Consider the following 20,459-nt stretch of genomic DNA (forward strand, 5'->3'; position numbering starts at 1 on the left):
GAAAACCGGTGGAAAGGATTAGCGACATTCGATGGGCGTGGTGGTCCTTCCAGAGGTGGTTTTGACGAATTTACAACGATCGTTGTTAGCTGTAAATTAGCCGCATCGTTGCGTGTACGTCCGGCTCCGGTGTTTTACAATACTCCGAAGAAACGAAGGTTTAAACAACGAGGACTTCCTGTTGGCCGCCGCCCACTCTCCCCGTCCCGGCCATTCAACCCGCTATTGGCCCCGTGGGACCGGTTAATAGTCGTCCACCGCAAGCGGTCATATGACGGACAATGGGGATTATGGGATTAACGACGAAAACCGGACACCCCGGGGTGTATTCAACGGTAGGCATATTAGCGCTGGATTAGGCGGACTGTTGCCACTCGGTTCGCACTGCGAATTGGCTAAACTTTAAAGATAATCTGGTTAATGCTGTCGTCGGCTTCAATGACGCCTACACCCATATTGGGCAAATGTTTTGGTAACAACAGGATTAGGGTGGCGACCCGCGAAATCTTGACTCGTCGAAGGTGGGGGTACCTTTTGTCAGGCGACTGGTGCCTTTAATCGATCAGCTTCATTCGGGTGGCTTAAGAGGCGAGTCCTGTTCCGAGCAAGTGAGAAATAATCGTTCCGAATGTCAATAACATTTGATTTCGTCGAATAGAAAGTGAATAATCGTTGTTGCATTCGATTGTTCGGAATGGAAGGTTGCGGTTGGCGAAGCGGCGTCTAGTATTTCAAACACTCTCGGTGGGTCATAATCCGAGGGAACTCCGGAGAAAGCCGGACAGAGGAATACAAATTCGCTTTGACACCTAATCTCGCGACGCGAAAGGGGATGAAGGAGGAGAGGCGTCAGACGGCCGCGCGAAGTCGAGAATACTTTGACGGGCATAAGCGGTCGCAATTACGCCGGTAGGAAGTTTCCACGGCGGGATAGGCGAGTCGAACGCGCGTTACCACGGATACATTCCCCGCGGAAACCGTATCTCATTAATTGCCGCTAATAATAGGTGTGCCTCGCGTCAGCGACGACGCGTGGTTTTGCTTATTTATAGTCGCGCGGATCGGCCTTTACACCTGGTGGCATCCGTGAAAGCGGCGGAACATCCGCCGAGGCCCGAAAACCCGCGGATTGAGACATTTCTGCTGGATCTAGGCTTGACTGATGCATAGCAGCTTCTCCTTCCCTCGTTTCGCCGCGCGTTATTACTTTCTCCGTTCGCATACTTTGACCGAAAGAAGCCTTAAGCGCCGCGTTACGTTGCAACGCGACACGCTCGCGTTTACTTCTATTTGGACTTTGGAATTCCAGTTGAACCTTCTAGAAGATTTTGAAGTTCCACAGCGATCGAACAGATGGACGGCCAGTTTTATATTTCCTTCCTCGGAATGCCCGTCGATTCGCGCTTTGCGAATAATGCTTACGCGAAAATATTGGAATAGAGAAATGGGGAAAGATGTAAAGTTTGAATTGCGAAAATTTGTTGAAAGATCGCGGCGTTCGTCAAGACAAATACCAGTAGTTGACACGTTCGCGCCGATAAGTGATCGAACCTGGAATGTCGCCGCGTATCCTGTGAAATTTCCGAGAGTCATCGAAGAAAAGGAAGCCGAGAGAAGACGGGTGGCAAGAAGAAGATGAGAGGCGAGTGGTGCGGCGCGAAAAGACGGCGAAACTCGGCCGCGAACCCGCAAGAAAGCGTCGTCCCGCGAAACGGTTCGAAAAAATTCCCGAAGGGGTTCCTATGGCGACGGTGATCAATCTTGCCGCGATTTCGTCCCCGGAGCCGGACATATCCAGCCACGAAATCCAATTTTCTTCGGCGGGGAATAGCGAGGGATCAGCGGGGCACCGATCGCGCCGCCGCGGACCAATTGGCTCCTAATTTAAGGACGCGGCGTCGAACAAAAAAGCGGCGTAATTTCGTGGCTGGTCCAGGGGCACTAACGACGCGGCCGCGAGGACGAAATGGTCCCGGTCTCGCAGGAGTGGCTCTCGCCGTTGATAAATTAATTTACACCGGAAACGCCTGACAAGGAAATGACGCCATTACATGCTACCGGGTGAGCCGACGGGGGTTCCGCGCTCTTTGTTCCCGTGGCATTAGCGATCTTCTTATAGGAACACGTGATAGAATTCTTTTTTCTTCCAGCCAGCCTCTCCGCTCTCCAATTTTGCTTGGAATAATGAATAACGAGTAACGCGATTTCCACCAAAATCACTGTGAGAACGAAACCTAACGAGTCGAGATTCCTCGGGCTACGGCTACACTCGTCGAACGGTATAGAATCTAAATCGGATCCGCTCAATGGATCGCCGTAGGAATTCAATAACCGGAATCATCCACCGAGACTCCAATCTGTTCCCTAGTCGCTTCTTAATAACATCGTGACCTAACGTTTCGAGAATCATCGGCTTTTCAGAGCACAGACGCGGGTTCGAAGTGCGTTCTAATATGCAAAGAGAACCTCGAGATACCGATACCAGGGAGGAGCTCGGGTTTACGATCAAACCTGGCTGATAGAGAGAGAGAAGAAGAAGAGGTATCGAGCGACCGAGGAGAGAGAACGAGGAGGGAGAGAGAGAGAGAGAGAGAGCGAGAAGGGAGGCGTGGATCAAAGGAGAGGGATAGACGACGATCTCATTTCGAAACGTGAATGAGCCGGCGGCTACCTCAAACGAGTGCTCCTCCGGCCTTCTCCTCTCCTTTTTCTCTTCTCTCCTTCCCACCTCTTTTTCTCTCCGTCTTTCTCCTCTTTTTTTCCTTCATTCCTGCCAAGGTGGATTCGAGTTTTTCCTGGCACAACAATGGCCGGCCGGCGCGATCTCACCGCGTCGCTTGTAACGCGGCCCGACCGGACGGCCGGTCGTGATGATGCACCACCTATCCAGATAATGACTAATCAAGCCACTCGAGAACGAGCCGGTCCGGTGTTCATTGTTTTCTCGACGGTCCATCAACGCGAGGGGTGTAACTGTGCGCGTGACAGTTCAGGTAGCTATCTCCCGCCTCATCTTAATTCGAGCCATTGCGGCGACGTATTGTTCCTTGTTTGTCGACTGTTCTCCCTTCTTTATAGTTGTCTTCGGTGTTCTTTGCTTAGAATAACGATTGATCCGTTCGCGCAACACCTATCTGCCGAAACGCCTCTTCCCTCGATCCGTATAATTCGATAATCCTCCGAAATTCAACTTTGAATATCAAAACGTACGTTCGGATGTCGACGCGGTATCATCCTCGCTCGAATTCGAGAAGAGAAGAAAAGAGAAGAGGAGAACCTCTCGACAATCGAGAAAGCAAAACGAGATGCCAACAGAATCTACAAAGAGACTCGTTCGCACTGTACACTGTGCCGGGTTTAATCGTGAAAAGAAAACGTGAAATCGGCGTGCGAATGGATTGCTCTGCTCGTCGACGGAAAAAAAAGGCGACGATTTAACAGCGAACGCGATGACGTCTCCGAGGTGAGCGGTAATGGGCCCACGTCATCCGGCCGGTGGTTAATTAAAACGATCGCTCGGAGAGATCGGGATCATTTGTTTAGCGATCGTGCACGGAGAGTTATCTGCCCGTTACGATCGTGCCGTGTCGGATCGCAATCAGCTACCGGATTTAACATACGAAGAAATCTCGGAGCCAGCCACCAGAGGAACGGAGACGGAGAACAGCCGGGAAAGAGGAACGAGCGAGCTGAAAGACAGGACGAATTCGGGATCGGTTGAGCCGTTCTTTCGAACAGCCGAATCGTCCAATCGCAAAAACAAATCGAAACAGGGAGCTGGTTTTTTTCTACACCCTCGAAGACTCCGATCGACGAAAAACCGCTACACTATCATCGGCAACTTTACCTTCCGCTGCGAATAGAGTCATCGTTTCTCCGTGAAAAATCCAAAGCGAGCTTTTCTACAAGAGACAGATCGCTAAAAACAAATGACTACAAACTTCGTGGCAATTACCGGACTCGGAGAGAGAAGAACCGTCCAGAACCAAGAAGATTCAAGGGAAATAGGAATCCCAGGGGAAGCAGGCGTGCGAAATTGAGCCTCGCGCGGCCCGATGACTCTACGGCAGCGGAAATGTCGGTCGCCGGTGGATGTCCGGGCGGCGTGGCGTCGTACAAACGGATTTTTCGCGGTTGTGCAACCCGGGAATGCTTCGAACTGCTTAGACCGAGGAGAGCGCGGTTAATTACTTGGGGGCCCATTATTGCGCACAATAAAGCCGGAGGGCCCCGCAACACCTCTTCTCGCCTCGTTCTTCGATCCGCAGCCGCCTTCGATGCTGGCCCCAGAGGAGGGTGAGGTGTTTTTGTTTTTACCTAATTTGCCCCGACGACGGTGGTTTCTAGCGGCGCGGCGCACCGCGATGGGAACAGGATGGGCGGGAGAAGCTGTCGCCTCAGCCGCCATTTCTCGGCCCTACCAGATACCCATCCGCGGAAACTTGTCCAGTCATCGACGCTTGATCGAGCCGACGCGGATACTTCTCCTCCTCCTCCTCCTCCTCTTCTTCTTCTTCTTCTTCTGCTTCTTCTTCTTCTTCTTCTGCTTCTTCTTCGTCTTCTTCTTCTTCTTCTTCTTCTTCTTCTTCTGCTTCTTCGTTCTCCCCGGCTACTCGTGCCTCTCCTTTTTCCTCGGGGGATACACTCGAGTTGTCCTTCCTAACGGTAGCGAACTCTATCGATCGCTGCTGGACAATTTTCGGCCGAATGACGATTTTCGAGAGATCGAGGAAGACGGTTCCTCGGTGTACGTGAAAGTTTCTTCGGTAAGAAGTCAGTGACACTGGGAAGCACGGTACGCATCTGCCAGTCGACTTACAGGTGTCTGCGCGAACGACGGTGATCAACTTTCCCTGCCACTCGATTCGAGTCAGTCGAATGTTTCTTGTTCGGTGGGCCGAAGATCTTTCGGCGGACTCGTGTTCCTTCGAGCTTAGTATTTTCGTCGAACACTAAAATAGATGCGAATGGGTATTGGTTTTGCTAACTTTCGACAAGAGTCTGCGGAAGCCCGCGGCCTCGTTGTTTCTCTTTCGCTTCCGTATCGAACATTGTTGCGTAATTATCCTGCGAGTATTCTTGTCGGACGCCAGAGATCCAAAGTTTCCAGAATTCCAAAGATCGCCACTCGCTGCCGAGTTGCATTTACCGCATTCCGTCGACGGAACGAACTCCAAAGGCCAGAGATGCAGCAGATAAATCCCCGAGTTTGTTCAGAAAGCTGTAATACGAATTGGATCGAGAGTAGGCGTCAAGAGCGAGGAGGAATCGGGCAGAAAAAACTAGTTGAGTACCGCTAGCCCGGTAGCAGGAAAGTTTAATTAATGATGCCAGAGTCCTGGTTCATTCATGCCCCGAAGAATTCCGAGTGCTCGCGTCCCGGGCAAAAAGGAACAAAGTCGTGGGGCCGGCGAGACGAGCAACGAGAGGTTCGAATAAAAATTGGGGCGCATTGTGGGCCCCCGGTTTTTTCGGCGACCCGCTGCGCCCCCAGGGAAAATTTCATATCCTTCCCGACCTTCCTCCTTTTTTTCCTCCTCATTCTTCGTCTCTGATCTCGCCCGTCTCCTCCGCTGTCGAGCCGACAGGCTAATTCCAGAAGCTTGATTAGTTTTACCGTACAACAAGGCTTCGCGCCCGCGGCGCGCCAACGCACCGCTCTCATTTTCGTGCATATAATGCCGGAGGAGAGCGAGACGTGATCGACACGCGCAATACCGTGGACCGGCGCACGCGAGAAACGAATCCTGTCGATTAATTTCGTCGTTCCCTCTGGAGGCGATACCTTTTCTCAATTTCTCTACGGTTGCAGCAACTCGAACAAGGACGACAATTATATTCTCCGCAACTTTGCGACTCGTAACTTGGTAATCGTGGCCGATTAACATAGACGCGTAAAAGAAAAAGTAGAATCGACTCTTTCGTCGAAATGTTTTCACTCGAATGTTCGACTCACGCTCGAAAAGACGAGATGAGACGTGGCGAGGCGAGGCGAGGCGAGGCGAGGCGAGGCGAGGCGAGGCGAGGCGAGGCGAGGCGAGGCCGTAAACGACACAAGGTAACTGGTCGTTTTCGCATTCCCGGGAAAATAAGCGGGCCGAGGAAATCAAATAAGACGGTATTCCGCGATGGACGCGCGAGCGGACACGTGTGTAATACGCGTTCCCTTTTTTCGGTCCGTTAGTCCACTTTCATCCGCGACGGAGCAACAGGAGCCTAGTGTAAACAGACGAGGAAGCGAGACATTAGAGAGGAATGAATGCCCCGGGGCGTACAAAATCAGTAATTTCGCGTTCGGACGCCCGGCCTAACCCTACGCGCTCGCTTTAATGCTCCCTATGCAACGCCATCGCGTCCCGCGAATAACCGTGCAACATTACCCGCGACTTCTCCGCGGGACGGTCCACCGAATCTCCGCGCCGACTCGTTTCCTTTCCCCGATTCCCTTAATCCCCTGAAATCAAGACGGCTCGCCAGATCGAATTCGCACCGCGAATCTTATTCGTTCTCTTCCCCTGACCTGGCCATTCGCACCATTGCAACGCCCAATACAAATTTATAATATACACTTCACATTTCTATACTTGGTGGTTTTTATCATCTATTTCAAGGTTCGCAGAATCGAAATCAACAGATATATCCGACCTAATCGACGTTCGAACCTAACACGTTGTTTCCGCGCGAAAAGGAACGAAAGAAATAAAAGCGCGAGGAATTCGGATGCCGGTACAAAGAAGAGGGTGGCAGGTAGCGAGGGAAGAAGGAAGGGAAGAGGGAGAGAGTGTCGGGCACAGGTGGGTGTCGGCTTCGTTTGTAACGCGAGAGCTGCGAAAGCCGGTTCGGCTCCCTCGTTTCTTCCACCCCCGCGGTAGTCGCTGGCAACCCGAAAACCATCCGGTATGAAATCGAGATCGCAAGGTAATAGTGTTTCGTGTTTACACGTCCAGCCAACGTGGCGAGCTTGCGTTACTCGAACAGTCGAGAATCGCGTTTTCCAAAGTTGTCTCTAGAGAACCCTGCAACTTCCATTCGAAGTAACCCACTTTCCCAATTGGAACATTAAAAACTGGTGTAGTAGAAGTTTCATTTCTCAATGGGAATTCGAGAGCGCAAGTTATACTCGTATCGCGTTAATCGAAGCAATCGAGGCTCGCTGAAATCCGAAACCTCGGATCACGATCCTGGCCGATCCTGATCGCTCCTACGGCGACGTCGCTCGCCAAGACTATTCTCGGATAATAGTCTCCGGCGAAGTTAATCAACCGGACTCGTTTGCGCGCAGCTGGAGTCACTCCCAGCCGTTCTTGCGCGTTGAACAAGAGGCAGAGGCACCGAGTAATCAAGGTGGAAAACGCGCGCGCGCGCGCGCGCTCGCCAAGTAAGAGGCACGGTTGAAACGATCGTCGGGCACCGCTGTTGAAGAAAACTAAACTAATAATGCGATTAACGCTGGCGCACGAAAAACGCGGAAGCCTCTAGCCGCGCGAGGCGATGGAACGTACGCTCTCTTCCTTTTTCGTGGATTCTAACTTCGATTCGAGCGCGCGCACCGTGTGCGCGTGCACCTGCGCTCGCTGCGAGCTCAATGGGCCGTGTCGGAGTGCATCAAGCGGCGAGATGAGGCTACCGTGCGTTGGAATGTTCGCGCGTGCCATCTGCATTCCTCGCTGGAAGATCGAACGCATTCGCGTGGCGAAATCGCCAGGGAAACCGGCGATAACCTCGCGAACGCACACTCGCGACAGCGTTTTCGCAGTTGTACACTTTCCAGTAATATTACATTGCATCTTGATTCCGTACCCCGTTCGATCGAAATGTCTCCGCGGGCGTGTCGCGTCGGTATCGAAGATCGAACGCGCATCAGATTTTCGAGATTCGTCCGAGCAACCAACGATATTCTCGAGTCCAGGACTCCGAGGGTCGTCTACTTTTCGACCATTTTATTTCGCTATTTCCTACCGATCGTCGAGTCGCCTCCGAAGCGCAGAGGGTTCATCGAAATGGCGAAGGAGGAAGCGCCGATGTTCGTCGTCCCCGGAACACCGAGTTCCTGGCGCAAAGTAGACAAAGCGGAGCTGGTAACGGATATCGGCACGATTCCCACGCGATCTGCAGCCCGGCAAAAAGTTGTCTCGCCGTGAACTGCTGGAGGACAGTGTTGATCCGAATGAAACGGGGTAAGTACGTGCCCGTCGATTTACAGTTTCTGCTCGGTCGAATCGTCGGCCCGGCGCGGGAGACGATCGGTCGGACGATGATGGGCTAGATCGTCGGAATTTCTCGCCGGTTTTTCGTCACGGTAGCCGCGTACCGAGCAACGCCGCCATTTCAGCCGAGCAACGATTTCATTTCGACGGCCCTCGCGTCGTGAGAATGTCGAACAAATAAGGCAGCGCCGTTTTTTACCGGCCGCGACAAACACGTTTCAGTTTACATTGTGCGATTAATTCCGCGAGAAAGCGGCGTTTCGTTTGTTTTGCACCGGTCAAAGTGAAACTCTCGGCTCGCACGAGCTGCTGTGCATTCGATAGAGTGGATGCAGTGGATGCAGCGGACAGCCAGCCGGCATCCGAGATGATCAAGTTTCCCCGAATTAAGGCTGATCAGCCGGAATCAGGCGCCCACGTGGCCTCGTCATACTCGTGACAAAGTAGAATTTTCAATTGCGGGATACGCCCGGCTGTACGAACCGCGGCTAATCCCATAAATCGACCGTGGAGAGCCCGGCCCCCGTGAGGGTGTCGAAGAAGCGACCTCGCCACAAAAATTCTCCAATTCTATAATCATCCTTCGAGTTAATCGCCGCGCACGATTCACGTCTGGCCTAGCCGATTTTCTTTCGACCGCCGACAGTTGTTTTTTCCATTTGGACCAATGTCTATTTCTAATGTCTTAAACGCCAGTTTTTGCGCGCATCGCCTCGTTAACTGAAAAATTGACAATCCCAATTAAGCGCGTAGCTCTTGGATCGATCAGAATTTCGTTTCAGTTCGAAAATCGCTCAGTCTTGTATTCTTCTTCTCGAGGTCGATTGAATTTCCGAGCGAATCGTGTAACGAGTCGAGATTGCTCAGTTTCAAAAAGTTGATTTCCAGGCAAACAATTTGAATGTCCGTTCCATACAGGAAAGTATCGCGACGAATCGACGCGGCGCACGAAAGCGAATAGAGCGGCCGATCTGAAATTGCAGCCGGAGGATGCACGCGCACCGTGTGTAGCGTGTGTGGTCCCCCAATTCATCACGAGGCCTCGCTCCTCGTCGCAACGCTCTGATGTGAAGTATGGCCGGGCCGGGAAATGATCCCTTAAATTGGTCCGACACTGCGGTGGGTCAGTTACAAGCCATTTGCATCGGGAAATTTCGCGGCACGCAAACGATTCCTCGCGACGGGGCCGATCATCGAGGAGTGAAAAACGGGAATCGAAGAAGAAAAAGGGAACGACGGCTACCGGGCGAGCGAATTGCGTAAAGTTGGACGCGATACTTACTTGTCTAGCCGTTTCTTCGAGTTCGTTTCTCTCAATCGTATTCGAAAGGGAGGGGGGATCGGGCTCGCCATTTCGACTCGTTCGTCTCGCCGCAGCGAACCGCTTTTTTCCCACCCCCGTACCCCACGTTTTCTCTTTCACGCTAAAAACGACAAAGTTTCGCCACGAAACTTCGCGGAAAGAACTCTCGGCGTTGCCCGTTAAGGTAGATCGGGCAGTTTCTAAATCGTGGGAAAAGAATCGACGAGCAAACGTCTGTGCAGTTTGTTTATCGATCCCCTCTTTCTTGTTATTCTTCCTTTATTCAAATGTCAATCGCAGTTTCGACCGAGCCGAGGCGAAGAAATCCCCCCGACTTCCTGTTCGCAGTCGAAAAATTCGATTCGAAGAGTTCGTGGTGAAACTTTGTGAAAAGAACTCTGCTGCTTCGTTAAGGTAGATTGGACAGTTTCTGAACCGTGAGGAGCAACGAATTAATATTCCGGACCTCTCGTTTAACAGTTACCTTTTTCTTGTTACGTTTCCTTATTCGAGTGTCGGGTATCAGGGAATTTCGATCGAAACCAGAAAACGAACAACAGTCCTCGGAGAAACTGTTCGCTCGAACTCCCGTTCACAGTTGTTTCAAAAGCTGTTTGAAAGATGCCGCGTGTTCAAAGATGGTGTCGGCGGCGGTGGCGGCGGTGGCGGCGGAGGAGGAGTAGCCAGGGTCGCAGGCTTTCTCACACGAAAATCCAATTTTACAAAAATATCGCTCTGGTAATGAGAAATAGCCGCTGAGTCACTGCGGTCCCCGGTAAAAACTTGAAGAAGCCGGCTTGTTCTTGGCTCGTACACGGTTCCTCGGCGTCCCACGCCCCCGGCCAATGAGAAAAATCAACCCCTCTCTGTGTCTCTCCCTCCTCCGACTTGCTCGCGATCCGATCGTCTTCCCCTTCGCGGTAATCTCGATCGTACGATCGATCGATCCTCATCGAAGCCTCCGCGCGACGTTCCACGAACGGATCGCTACCCTAAAATAAACCGACGGACTGCTCTTCGGTCTTTCATATAAATTGGTACGGGTCGCACGTGATTTCGACGCGTCGCCGGAGTGCGAGTCGATTCCCGGAGTAAGCGGCGACATGCGCCGCGTTATTCAAATTCGGTACACCTATCAATTATATTATAATCGCGGAACGCGTTCGTCTTTGTTTCCGAGAATGAAGTTGCGAATCCTGAGTTTTCTCCGCGTCTAAGATACACTTTGCGGACTTAGAAACGAATAACGAGTATCGTTAACGCGTTACGCGATTCCACGCGGAATGCGTTTAATGGGGTGTAATGGGAATAAATAATGGCCATTGTTAATGTGTTTACTTGGCTTCTAGAGGATACAGAGATTCCAAAGGAATTCGTATTATTTATTACCGCCTCGTAATTCAAACGCGACATTAACACGTCGACTGCCAAATCGGCGCTCGTCGAATTAATCACGCGATCCGAGTAATTTTCCCGGTGAAACAGAAAATCTTCTCGCGTTTCGTAAATCCGACGACATTCGCTCGGTTCTGTGCATTATCGGCAAGCACATTAGCTTTCCGAATTTCAAACACGCGCGGAGGAGGAGTCGATCGGAAAAAGAAGGTGTTTAAGGTTTCGTCGCGCGGTAATTTAGCTAAACCGAACATGCAACCCGTGCGTTGGTAACGATCGGAAATAGCCGGGGGGCGTCGCGTCGGGTCACAATGATTCCGGGCGGGGCAGCCGATGACACTCGATGGAAGAAAGATCGATTTCTGGCCGAGAGGCACGGCGGCGGCATTATAATTCCGCGCGGCCGTCGGCGGATCTTTTAACGCGCTCACGAACGCGTACGTATGTGAGTATTGCCCCTCATTTGCTGCACGTCGACCGCCACGGATGCATTTATCATGCGGCCGCCTGGCCCGATGCACGCACGCATGCAACGAACGCGCGCTCTCGCGCACACGCGCCGTCTCCTCTTCCAATCCAGAGACGAAGAACGCCGCTCCCGTTCACCTGGCCGGTTGCCGGTTGCCGGTCGCGGGTGTGTCGTGCGTGAATGCGTGAGTGCGCGAGTGCGCGAGTGCGCGCAACACCCGCTGGAAAACACGAGCCGGTTTCACGTGTGCGACCGGACAATGGCGGCCGTCACGGTGAACCGCGCCGAGGCGCTACCGTCTTACGCCTCTGCCGACGCCGCTTTCCGCCCGGACGCAACCGTGCTCGATCATTGCCTCCGAAAGGAATCCGATAGGAAATCGACGCCGAACTTGTTCTTTCATTTTCGGTCCACCTGCCGAGGGAAGAGCTTTTCATCTTGTCTCGCTTATTAGGAGTGCCTTCGCGTATCTTCGGATTCGTCGGATTGAATAATGAATGAATTCTCCTGAATCGATCAGCGTGATTCCAGTAAACAGAAAATCCAATATGTTACGGTTCCCCTTTCGAGGAAGGACTCATCAGCTTTTATCATCGTAGGCTACAATACGCGCACGAAATTACATCTCGACCGTAGTCGCATCTCTCTCTTGAAGTTTTCTCGATCCTATTAAGGTCTGATAGATCCATTTGAAAAGAACTGCTCGCGGTGAGAGCCGACGCGAAGAAGAAACTCGCGATGGAAGGCGTGATTGTGATCCGGATGTCGTACATTAGCGCCCTAGATCGTAATAATTTCAAGTCCTCGGGAGGATTCATTCCACGCTCCTCGATATCGCGAAACAAAAGGGAGCTCGTAAGAAGAATTCCTTCGGGTTAGTCTCGCTTATCGATTTTCCGGGATCGGAAAAACGGAGCGCGGCCTGTCGATGCGAAGCAGCGGTTTCCCGTGTCGCGTGTCGTCGCGTGTCGTCTCGAGTGTCGGGTCACATGGCGCCCGGTAAAATTGCACAGCTTAACGACCGTCGTTGATGAAGTCGCCTAAGTGAAAAAATATGCAAACCACTTTTTTCCCGGCAAGCCAGGCACCGTTCCTCGCGGCCGTAAGCGTTCAGAAATAGCCGATGAATCGTCCGGTCTGGTCGGCACGGCCTTCCCGAGCGACGCGGCGAGTACCTACGTATTAGCCGGAATTTTCTTCCCGGCGAAAGAGAGTGGCAGAAACGAAATTTCCGACGACGCGTTTCGCCTCGCGAGATTGCCGGGGAAATTACGTAAAAATGGGACGATACGCGGCACCGACAGCACCAACAGCACCGGCAGCTGGTACCGCGGGGACGCGTAATTCGAGTCATCAGCCACCGCTACAACGCTACAACGCTACAACGCTACAACGCTACAACGCTACAACGCGTTGCAGTGCCACCTCGAGCTACCGAGTTATATCGGGATTGGGAATCTACTCGCTTCTCCGTCTTCCTCTTCCTCCTTTTCCTCCTCTTCTTTTTCTTCGGGGTGTTAATTCAGCAACTATACTTATCAAACGCGCAACACCTGTGCGCCTAAACTGAAACGACGTCATCTTTTTAAACAAATTTCGGTTTAAGCAGGTCCTGCTCGAAGCGTAACGCGTCGGTCGGCGTGGTAGCCAGACATTGCTGCTTCGAAATTATTTATTCGGCAGCAGTTTCGGTAGCAAGATCGACATCGAACGAAACCGTTTGGTAAGCTGAACGGCGACAAGTTTCGACTCGCAACCACCCCGCGAGTTCCATATCCGAAATAAATTATTCAAACGAACGGCCCCCCAAAGATGAATATTTCCAGCATCGAAAAGAAAAATCGTTCGATGCATATGCGGTTGACGCGTCGCGTCGCGTCGCGTCGGCCAGGCTTATTAATATCGTGTAAGTACAGCTGAAATTCATGTAACGGCCGCGGATTGACTATGCATGGGGAGTGATTCAGTGGTACACCTTGGAGAATAAAGTCGCGGGAGAGACTGTCGTCGGGAAGAAGCTCGATCAATCGTCAACGGCGGTTTCCTTCGATCGCGGATAGAATAATAACAGCTTCGGATCTTACGTCACGCGGAAAGGACTCGCGATTTCATCAGGCGCTCCCGACTAATGACTTTATATCCCGAGGATCGCGGCTCGGCGCGCGCCGCGCACCGCCGCGCAGCGCCGCGCAGCGCCGCGCTGCCAGCGATTATTAGCGAGATCGATCGTGTCCGCGATTTCGCGACGCGCGCGCCTCGGCTGACGCAACGCGATTACTCAACGTCGCGGCCGACGAGAGTTTCCAAGCCGGAATGTGGATCAAAGTCACAACGCCGCGCTCCGAATGACCCGTGAACTTCCTCCGGCCGTTTCCAGGCATCGCTGCTCCGGGATTTTCGTTTCGCCGGGAATAAAAAATGGTCGGGCGGCTCGCGTTGACAGCGTCAACACCGTCGGCACCGCGACCATCTCGGCGTGGGAGGAAAAAAGAGAGGCGTGACCGAATCGGGTCACGATTAGAATCCGAAGGGAACCGCGGCTCGTGAGAATCGATGGATCCTCTCTTTTTCCTCGATTAAACCTACGCTAATAAATAACGTTATTGGATTTAAATGACAGCTTCGCATGAAAGACGCTTGGAACTCGTGTCGCGTATTTGAATAAAAAGTTCGAGCGGCCGCAAGTTATTATTACCGCACGAGTACGCGCTGAAGACTCTACGTGTCTCGAAAACTCGCCGTGAGCCGCGCAAAAACAGTAATTGCTACGTTAACCGCTTAAATAATGTTTAATCGTCTCGAGGGTGACGGTGGTCGGCGTTCAGTCTCACGGTGGAATTCACTTTCCGTCGGGGATATTAATTCTCGATTAATGCCCACGTCGATTAACATCGGTCGGGTTGCTGAAAAAATTCACTTATCGATTAATTAACGGCTCGTCGGGTATTCGTGGTATCTCTGTATTTTATTATTGTACACCTACCAACGATCGTGTTCCGCGGTACCAATCTATCGACAACGAAACGACCAGCAAATCCATTTCGATGCGTAACAATCTAAACCTGGCGCGAAGCGAAGATCCGTCATCCCTATCATCGCAGCCCAGCACTTCGGATTAATTTCCACCTCCTCGCATCGATCGCGATTAATTCGTCTCCCGATCGTGTAGTTCCGCGTTCCGAGATCGTTCGATTGCCCACTGGTCTCGGAAAACATCGAAAAATATGGAAATCCTTAATGGAAAGCTTTGTCGCGAGCATTCGTCGGTCGCAACGCGTTCGTTATCGCGATAATCGTTCTCACGATGTTTTGCCGGGCAATTGACCAGAGACGATCGCCGCCGCGCGACGATAATCCTTGAGACGGTGCGGTGGATTTCATGGAAACCGGCGATCGACGGATCGACGCGGTACAACGCCTACGATCAATCTCGCGGCGAACGAGCCGATTCGTGCAGCCTTGACGCTCCGTTTAACGATCCGGCGGACAACCGCGCGATATTAAACGGCACAAAAACCTCTAGCCGTGATCGCGAGCGGATTTCCATGGCCCATCGTTCCGAGCCCTTCCACGGAAAATTCCTTCTTTACCTTCACGGTGATCAAGAATAGTCGATTGCGGCCGATTATCCGCGCGCGCCCGCGCGCACGTACCACCGCCAGCGACAACAGGCCACGGAGTAATTGCTGATTAACGAGAGGTGATAACGAAGCAACAGGTCCGCGCGGATAGGAATTAAATAAAACCGTGACTCGGGACCTTCCTCGAACCAATCAAACGTATCATCGTACCGTTAACTACTAACTTATTCCTCCGCTTTTCCTTTTTTCTGGGCTATAAACGTATCTAGAATTACTCGTCATTGTTTCTCGGGTCTTACGAGATTTCTAATAATAGCTTGCAAGCGGAAATTTTCGTGTCTTCGCTTTTCTAATCGTCATTTTCATGGACCGTGAACGTACTTGCTCGTTGTTTCGCAGGTCGCAGGGAACTTTTAAGCGATTCAGTGTTCGAGAGGTCTCTTCCTGTCGAGCGAGCCTTAAAAGGGTTGAAAAGTACAAAGACGTGGAAAAATGATCGCGAGAACACGAAGCGTTTCTCGCAGGAGTCAAGCACGCGAGCAAAAAATTAGAATCGTAAATTTTCAAAAAGGGATCTCAGAAGAGAAAGAGAGAGAGAGAGAGAGAGAGAGAGAGAGAGAGAGAGAGGGAGGTAGTTAGCAGATCAGGTACCATGGAATTTTTTTCCACGCGTTTCGGGGCCGTCTGACAGACTTTTCTGCCTAGCAACCGGAAAAGGGCTGCCCTTTTTTTGTTCATCCCTGAACTGGGCCTAGTTCATCGGCAACAATGCGGATTATGAGCGATGATGACGAATATTTATGAGTTTACGATCTGATGACTTTACGACTCCGACATTTTACCGTCTACACGCGAAGGACCTTATCCCGTTTTAAGGGAGGACGGTGTCCTGACGGGACGTCCGTCACGTGGTCACGTGCATCCGGACTGCATACCGTCTCCACGTTTTTCTTGAACGAAAGTTTGCGGGAACGAAAAGTTACCTTAAATGGAATACCATGATCATTAAGAATATTTTCTTTATTTCATTACATCATAATCGATAGAAAAATTTCCATTATTTTATCAATTTTGCTTTCAATCGATACTATAGTTTCGTGTTTGTAAAACGAATGGATGAAAGAGGTATCCGTTACCGTTGAATCGATCGATAAATGGGTTCGCGGCGATTGCGAAAAGAAGCCGGTAACCCCGAAAACAACCGAACAGGAACGTCATCGTGTAAATCGCGATTAACGAGCTCGACGACCACGGGTCTACCAGAAACCGGAAGGAGTCGGCTATTTTTCGGGCCAACTAGCAACTCCGGTGGGAAGATTTCACCGAATCGACCATGCGAATCGAATCCAAAAAATCGACTGCATTTCGAATATTTCCGCGACGGGGCTAACGGCTCCACTTAACGTCCAAAGAAAAGAAATTTCTCGGGGATTAATTGAATCGAGCAAACCGTTGAGTCTAACGTCTAAAATCAACGATCAAAAACGCCGTGGGGGCAGTCTTTCGAAGCTGTGCGCGTCGTAACTCTTCCAGTTTCGCAAAGTCGGAGCCCGAGGAATTTCATAAATCGCCGGTGTTCTCGATTGTTAGCCAGACCATGGTGAGGACAGGCGAGAGCCGTTCTTCTCGTAATAGCGCGTTAAAAGCTGGCGTGGATCTCGAACTGGCATGATCGGCCGGATCCCGGAGTCGTATATCAGGAATGATGAGTTTACGGCCATCCTCGTATAGCCATCATGCCTTCCTTCGTCCTTTTTCGCGCGGAATATTGTCGCAACAATGCCCGATTCGAGCTGCGTTAGATTTACGATCGGACCTGGAACCGACCTGCGGAGCAGCATTTACGAACTCTCCGGCACTTCCTTCCTTCCGTCTCCATTTTCTTCCTTTGCTTACTTGGTTCATGGGAGGAATCCATGTGGAGCCCACTGGCGTAAAGATCTTGTAAACTTAGACGGTGCCAATCCGATGCTACACGCTGAAACGATGAAACGAGGAGACGTGCAAAATACTTGGGAAACAACAGCTTCGAGTTGCGAGTAGAATCGCGATCCGCGCATTTCATTGGAAACCATTCAAGCAATTTAATATTTTATTGCTTAACGTGAATTATCATTGTACCGACTCGAACGTCTCGTTTCGAGACGCATTTGTCGAGGGACCACGGTTGTTTACGAGCAAGACGAGACGATAAAGGGTGCGCGAGAATTGTAAGAGATCAAAGGATTCTTCGGGAATACAAGTTGGATTGTCCAGTTCCTTTGAAACGGTTGCGAAATTTATCTTCCACCATTGGGGCGAGCTCCCGTAGCCATTTTGTTACGCCATTGCGAGATGAAAAGAAGGCCTGAATAATTCCCCGTGCGATAACTACAGCGGTCCGTGACGAGAAGTGGCCAAAAGTTAGGCTTTAACGCGGTCGGGACTACCTTCTGGCTCGGACGCGCAACTTCCAGGAGCTTTTCGCAGTTCCGGACGGTGGAAGTTTTCTGGTTTACAGGACATCCCGCTGATCACCCGTCAACATCCTTGACGGGGTTGCTTTCAGACTGCGCTGGCGGGGGTTGAGGACGGCAACAAGTGAAGGGCTGCTGCTGTGATGTTGACACGACTCCTGTCTCTAGCCTGTCGCGAGAAGAGAAACATATTCGTAATCCTGAGTTTTCGAACAATGCGTTAGTTTTTCCTCGATACGTAACTTCGAAATAGATAACCGATCTATGGAAACGATGCTGAATCAACGATACTATCAGGTTCTATTTTTAAAGCATTAATCTCCTCGCAAAAGACACAGCCAAACTCCGTGGACGAGAGAAACCCCCGCGGTCTTGCCGCTGCGGGTCTGTCAACATCCTCGTCAAAGTCGTATCGAAGTCGCTTCCTGTAGACCGGCAAAGAACCCCCGTCCGCTGAGTTGTTTGCTGGCAAAAAATGAACTGTTTCGGAAACGCTGTATGGCTCCCCGTGTCGAGATAGATCCCATTGCGCCCCCGTGACAACATTTCGGCGGCGAACAGCCGAACGTTTTTCTTCCTCGATTACGAACCATAATCGAAGTTACCATGGAATCCATCTTATCAGCTAAATTTCTTCCGGAAGAAGACGCGAAAGTATCAACTTCGTTTTCCCCCGAAACTACCTGATAATATTTCCGACAGTTTCGTCTCTGCCTCTCGTGAAGAACAAAGAGACGTCGACTTGACTTTCCTCGAAAGCCGCCTCATAATATTTCCGACTCTGCCGACTTCTCCGCTTTCGTCGTGTCCGCCATTAGCGCGAGTATCGCAGCGCTCGATTGTACTGGAACAACAGCCAGCGGAGACGACGGAATCGAAGCCGGTGAACAATGAGCGACCCGACCGCAACCACTGAGCGTCCAGAAACCGCAATTTCTCCGATCGTCGCCGGGCCCTGCCGATTCGACGGGACCACGGCAACAGATGATTTACGGTCCGAGCATCGAACCGCATCTTCATGTGGATCCATTATACGGCCCGCCTGGATATTTACGATCCCTTATTTACACATCGACGCCGTGGGCTCGTTTTCAATGGGAAAAAGTTCGGGAACACCGGGAGAGGGAGAAGATCGAAGGGAAGGGGTGTCGGATGCTCGAAGGGGGTGGATTATTTACGGTGTAACGGTGTTCCGGGGCTGTGTTGTCTTCCTCCGCTGTGTCAGGTAGGCGGATCGCAGGTCCGCCGGCAATTTGCATTTATTTGCGGGTTCCCGAGAACGCCCCCTTTTCATGGCTCCCCACAAGACGCGAGATACGCATCGCCCACATGCTGTTTCACACTCGCGCCGCCGACGACGCCGCGGACCTGTTGGTTTTTGCGGCGAGATATTATATCGGGATCGGTTACCGAGTCACGGGATTCCCGACGCCTTTTTCGCTACGTTAAAAGGACAGTGATAGGGATCGATGGGGTGCGAAGCTTCCCTTGTGCTTTAACTCGCGCCGGTGTTCTCTTCGACTCGATGAGAAATTGGTTTTTCATTGATTCGCAATTAGAAGATCGATCGTAGATAAGATTGGTGAAATTTTCGATCGATGACATTAAGATACCGATACGGATCAGAAACTGTAGGAAAGCTGTCTGTCTTTTCGAAATCTCATCCTTTACGCGTGATTATCTACGAATGGAGTACTTAACGGAAGATCCTACACCATTAACGTCAACGCCTCGACCGCCACGATCCTCCGCGATACTTCCCTCTCCGCAGCCTTCTACCGAGATCAGACGGTAAACGAAGCCGTCACGGGGTAGACACCTCTCCGTCCACCGACGACACACCGAAAACAAACACGCAAATGGGGTGGGGGTCAGAGGTTCCCGGCTGGCAATGGCTGGGAATGGTTGGGAATGGTTGGGAATGGCTGGGCAGAATTCCCGTAAATCAATTACGTCTTCATCCCGTGCCCGTGATCCGAAATTCTCCGCTTCACGCTCGACAATCAGCGATATATTGTGACGACACCGTGACGATCTCGCCGCGACCTTGACGGAAGAGGCTCTTGGTACCGGCGTGCGGTGATCCTCGAAGGAGCTACCAACTGGCTAGGAGGCGGCCAAAGGGGCTGCTGAGCTGTCTCTCAGCTGTCGCCTCTCTCTCTCTCGGTCTGTTCGCAGCGTCTCTCACCCCCGGCTCCGAAGATGGTCCCCGATGAGCAGCATGAAGACATTAGGGAGTTTGTTTTGTCCTCGCCGCGGGACACCGTCGGCCGGGGCAAGCCCCGTTTAAAAGTAACGCCGTATTACTCCAGGACGACGCGGCGGGTGGTCCTCCGCCGGTTTCCTTCCGCTTTTCCGCCGGCTCCCGCGACTGAATGCTCGCCCCCTCCACGGCCGGCCTTCTGTTTGGCCATTCTCGCGCTCCGGAACTCACGGCACAGCACAAACAGGGACGATAATAAACATTGATGGGGCATCAGCGGTCCGCGCTGCATCCCGCCACGCTGGAACAATGCCCTCTCTAAGGACACGGGCACCTACAGATTTTTTCCCCTCTCCTACCGGGCTTTCCCCGCGTCGGAGCTTTCGCGACGGAACGAATCGACGCGGCTCACTCGACGAGTTACGCTCCCGGAAAATCGTACGGTGCCACCGCCGTGATCTAGGGGGTGAGTTTCGTGGCTGCGGCTCGAATCGATTCCGAGCATAGCTATGGTCCTGCCGGAGAGGATAGCTCCGGGGAGGATTCCTTTTCTTCGCTGCAGCTTTTCACGTTTAATTGACTTTTCTTGTTGTCGCTTGTTGTCGCTTGTTGTCGTTTCGCGAGGGTTTAAGCTTATCCTTTAGTTCTGTTGGGGTTCAAGACAAATTAATCTGTTGCTTAGATTCGCGGCCGGAAGAGAACAGCGAAGGTGGGAGGTGTTCTCTAATTTTCAAATGGTTGCGCCTCGCCAAAGAAAAAAGGAAATGCCAGTCCTCTGATTCAATTAGCCTTTTTACGCGGATGTCGGCTGTCACGTCCGGCTCGAGTCTTTTCGTCGTCATTTC

This window comes from Nomia melanderi, chromosome 14 (genome assembly GCF_051020985.1).
Source record: "Nomia melanderi isolate GNS246 chromosome 14, iyNomMela1, whole genome shotgun sequence".
NCBI classification, from domain to species: Eukaryota; Metazoa; Arthropoda; class Insecta; order Hymenoptera; family Halictidae; genus Nomia; species Nomia melanderi.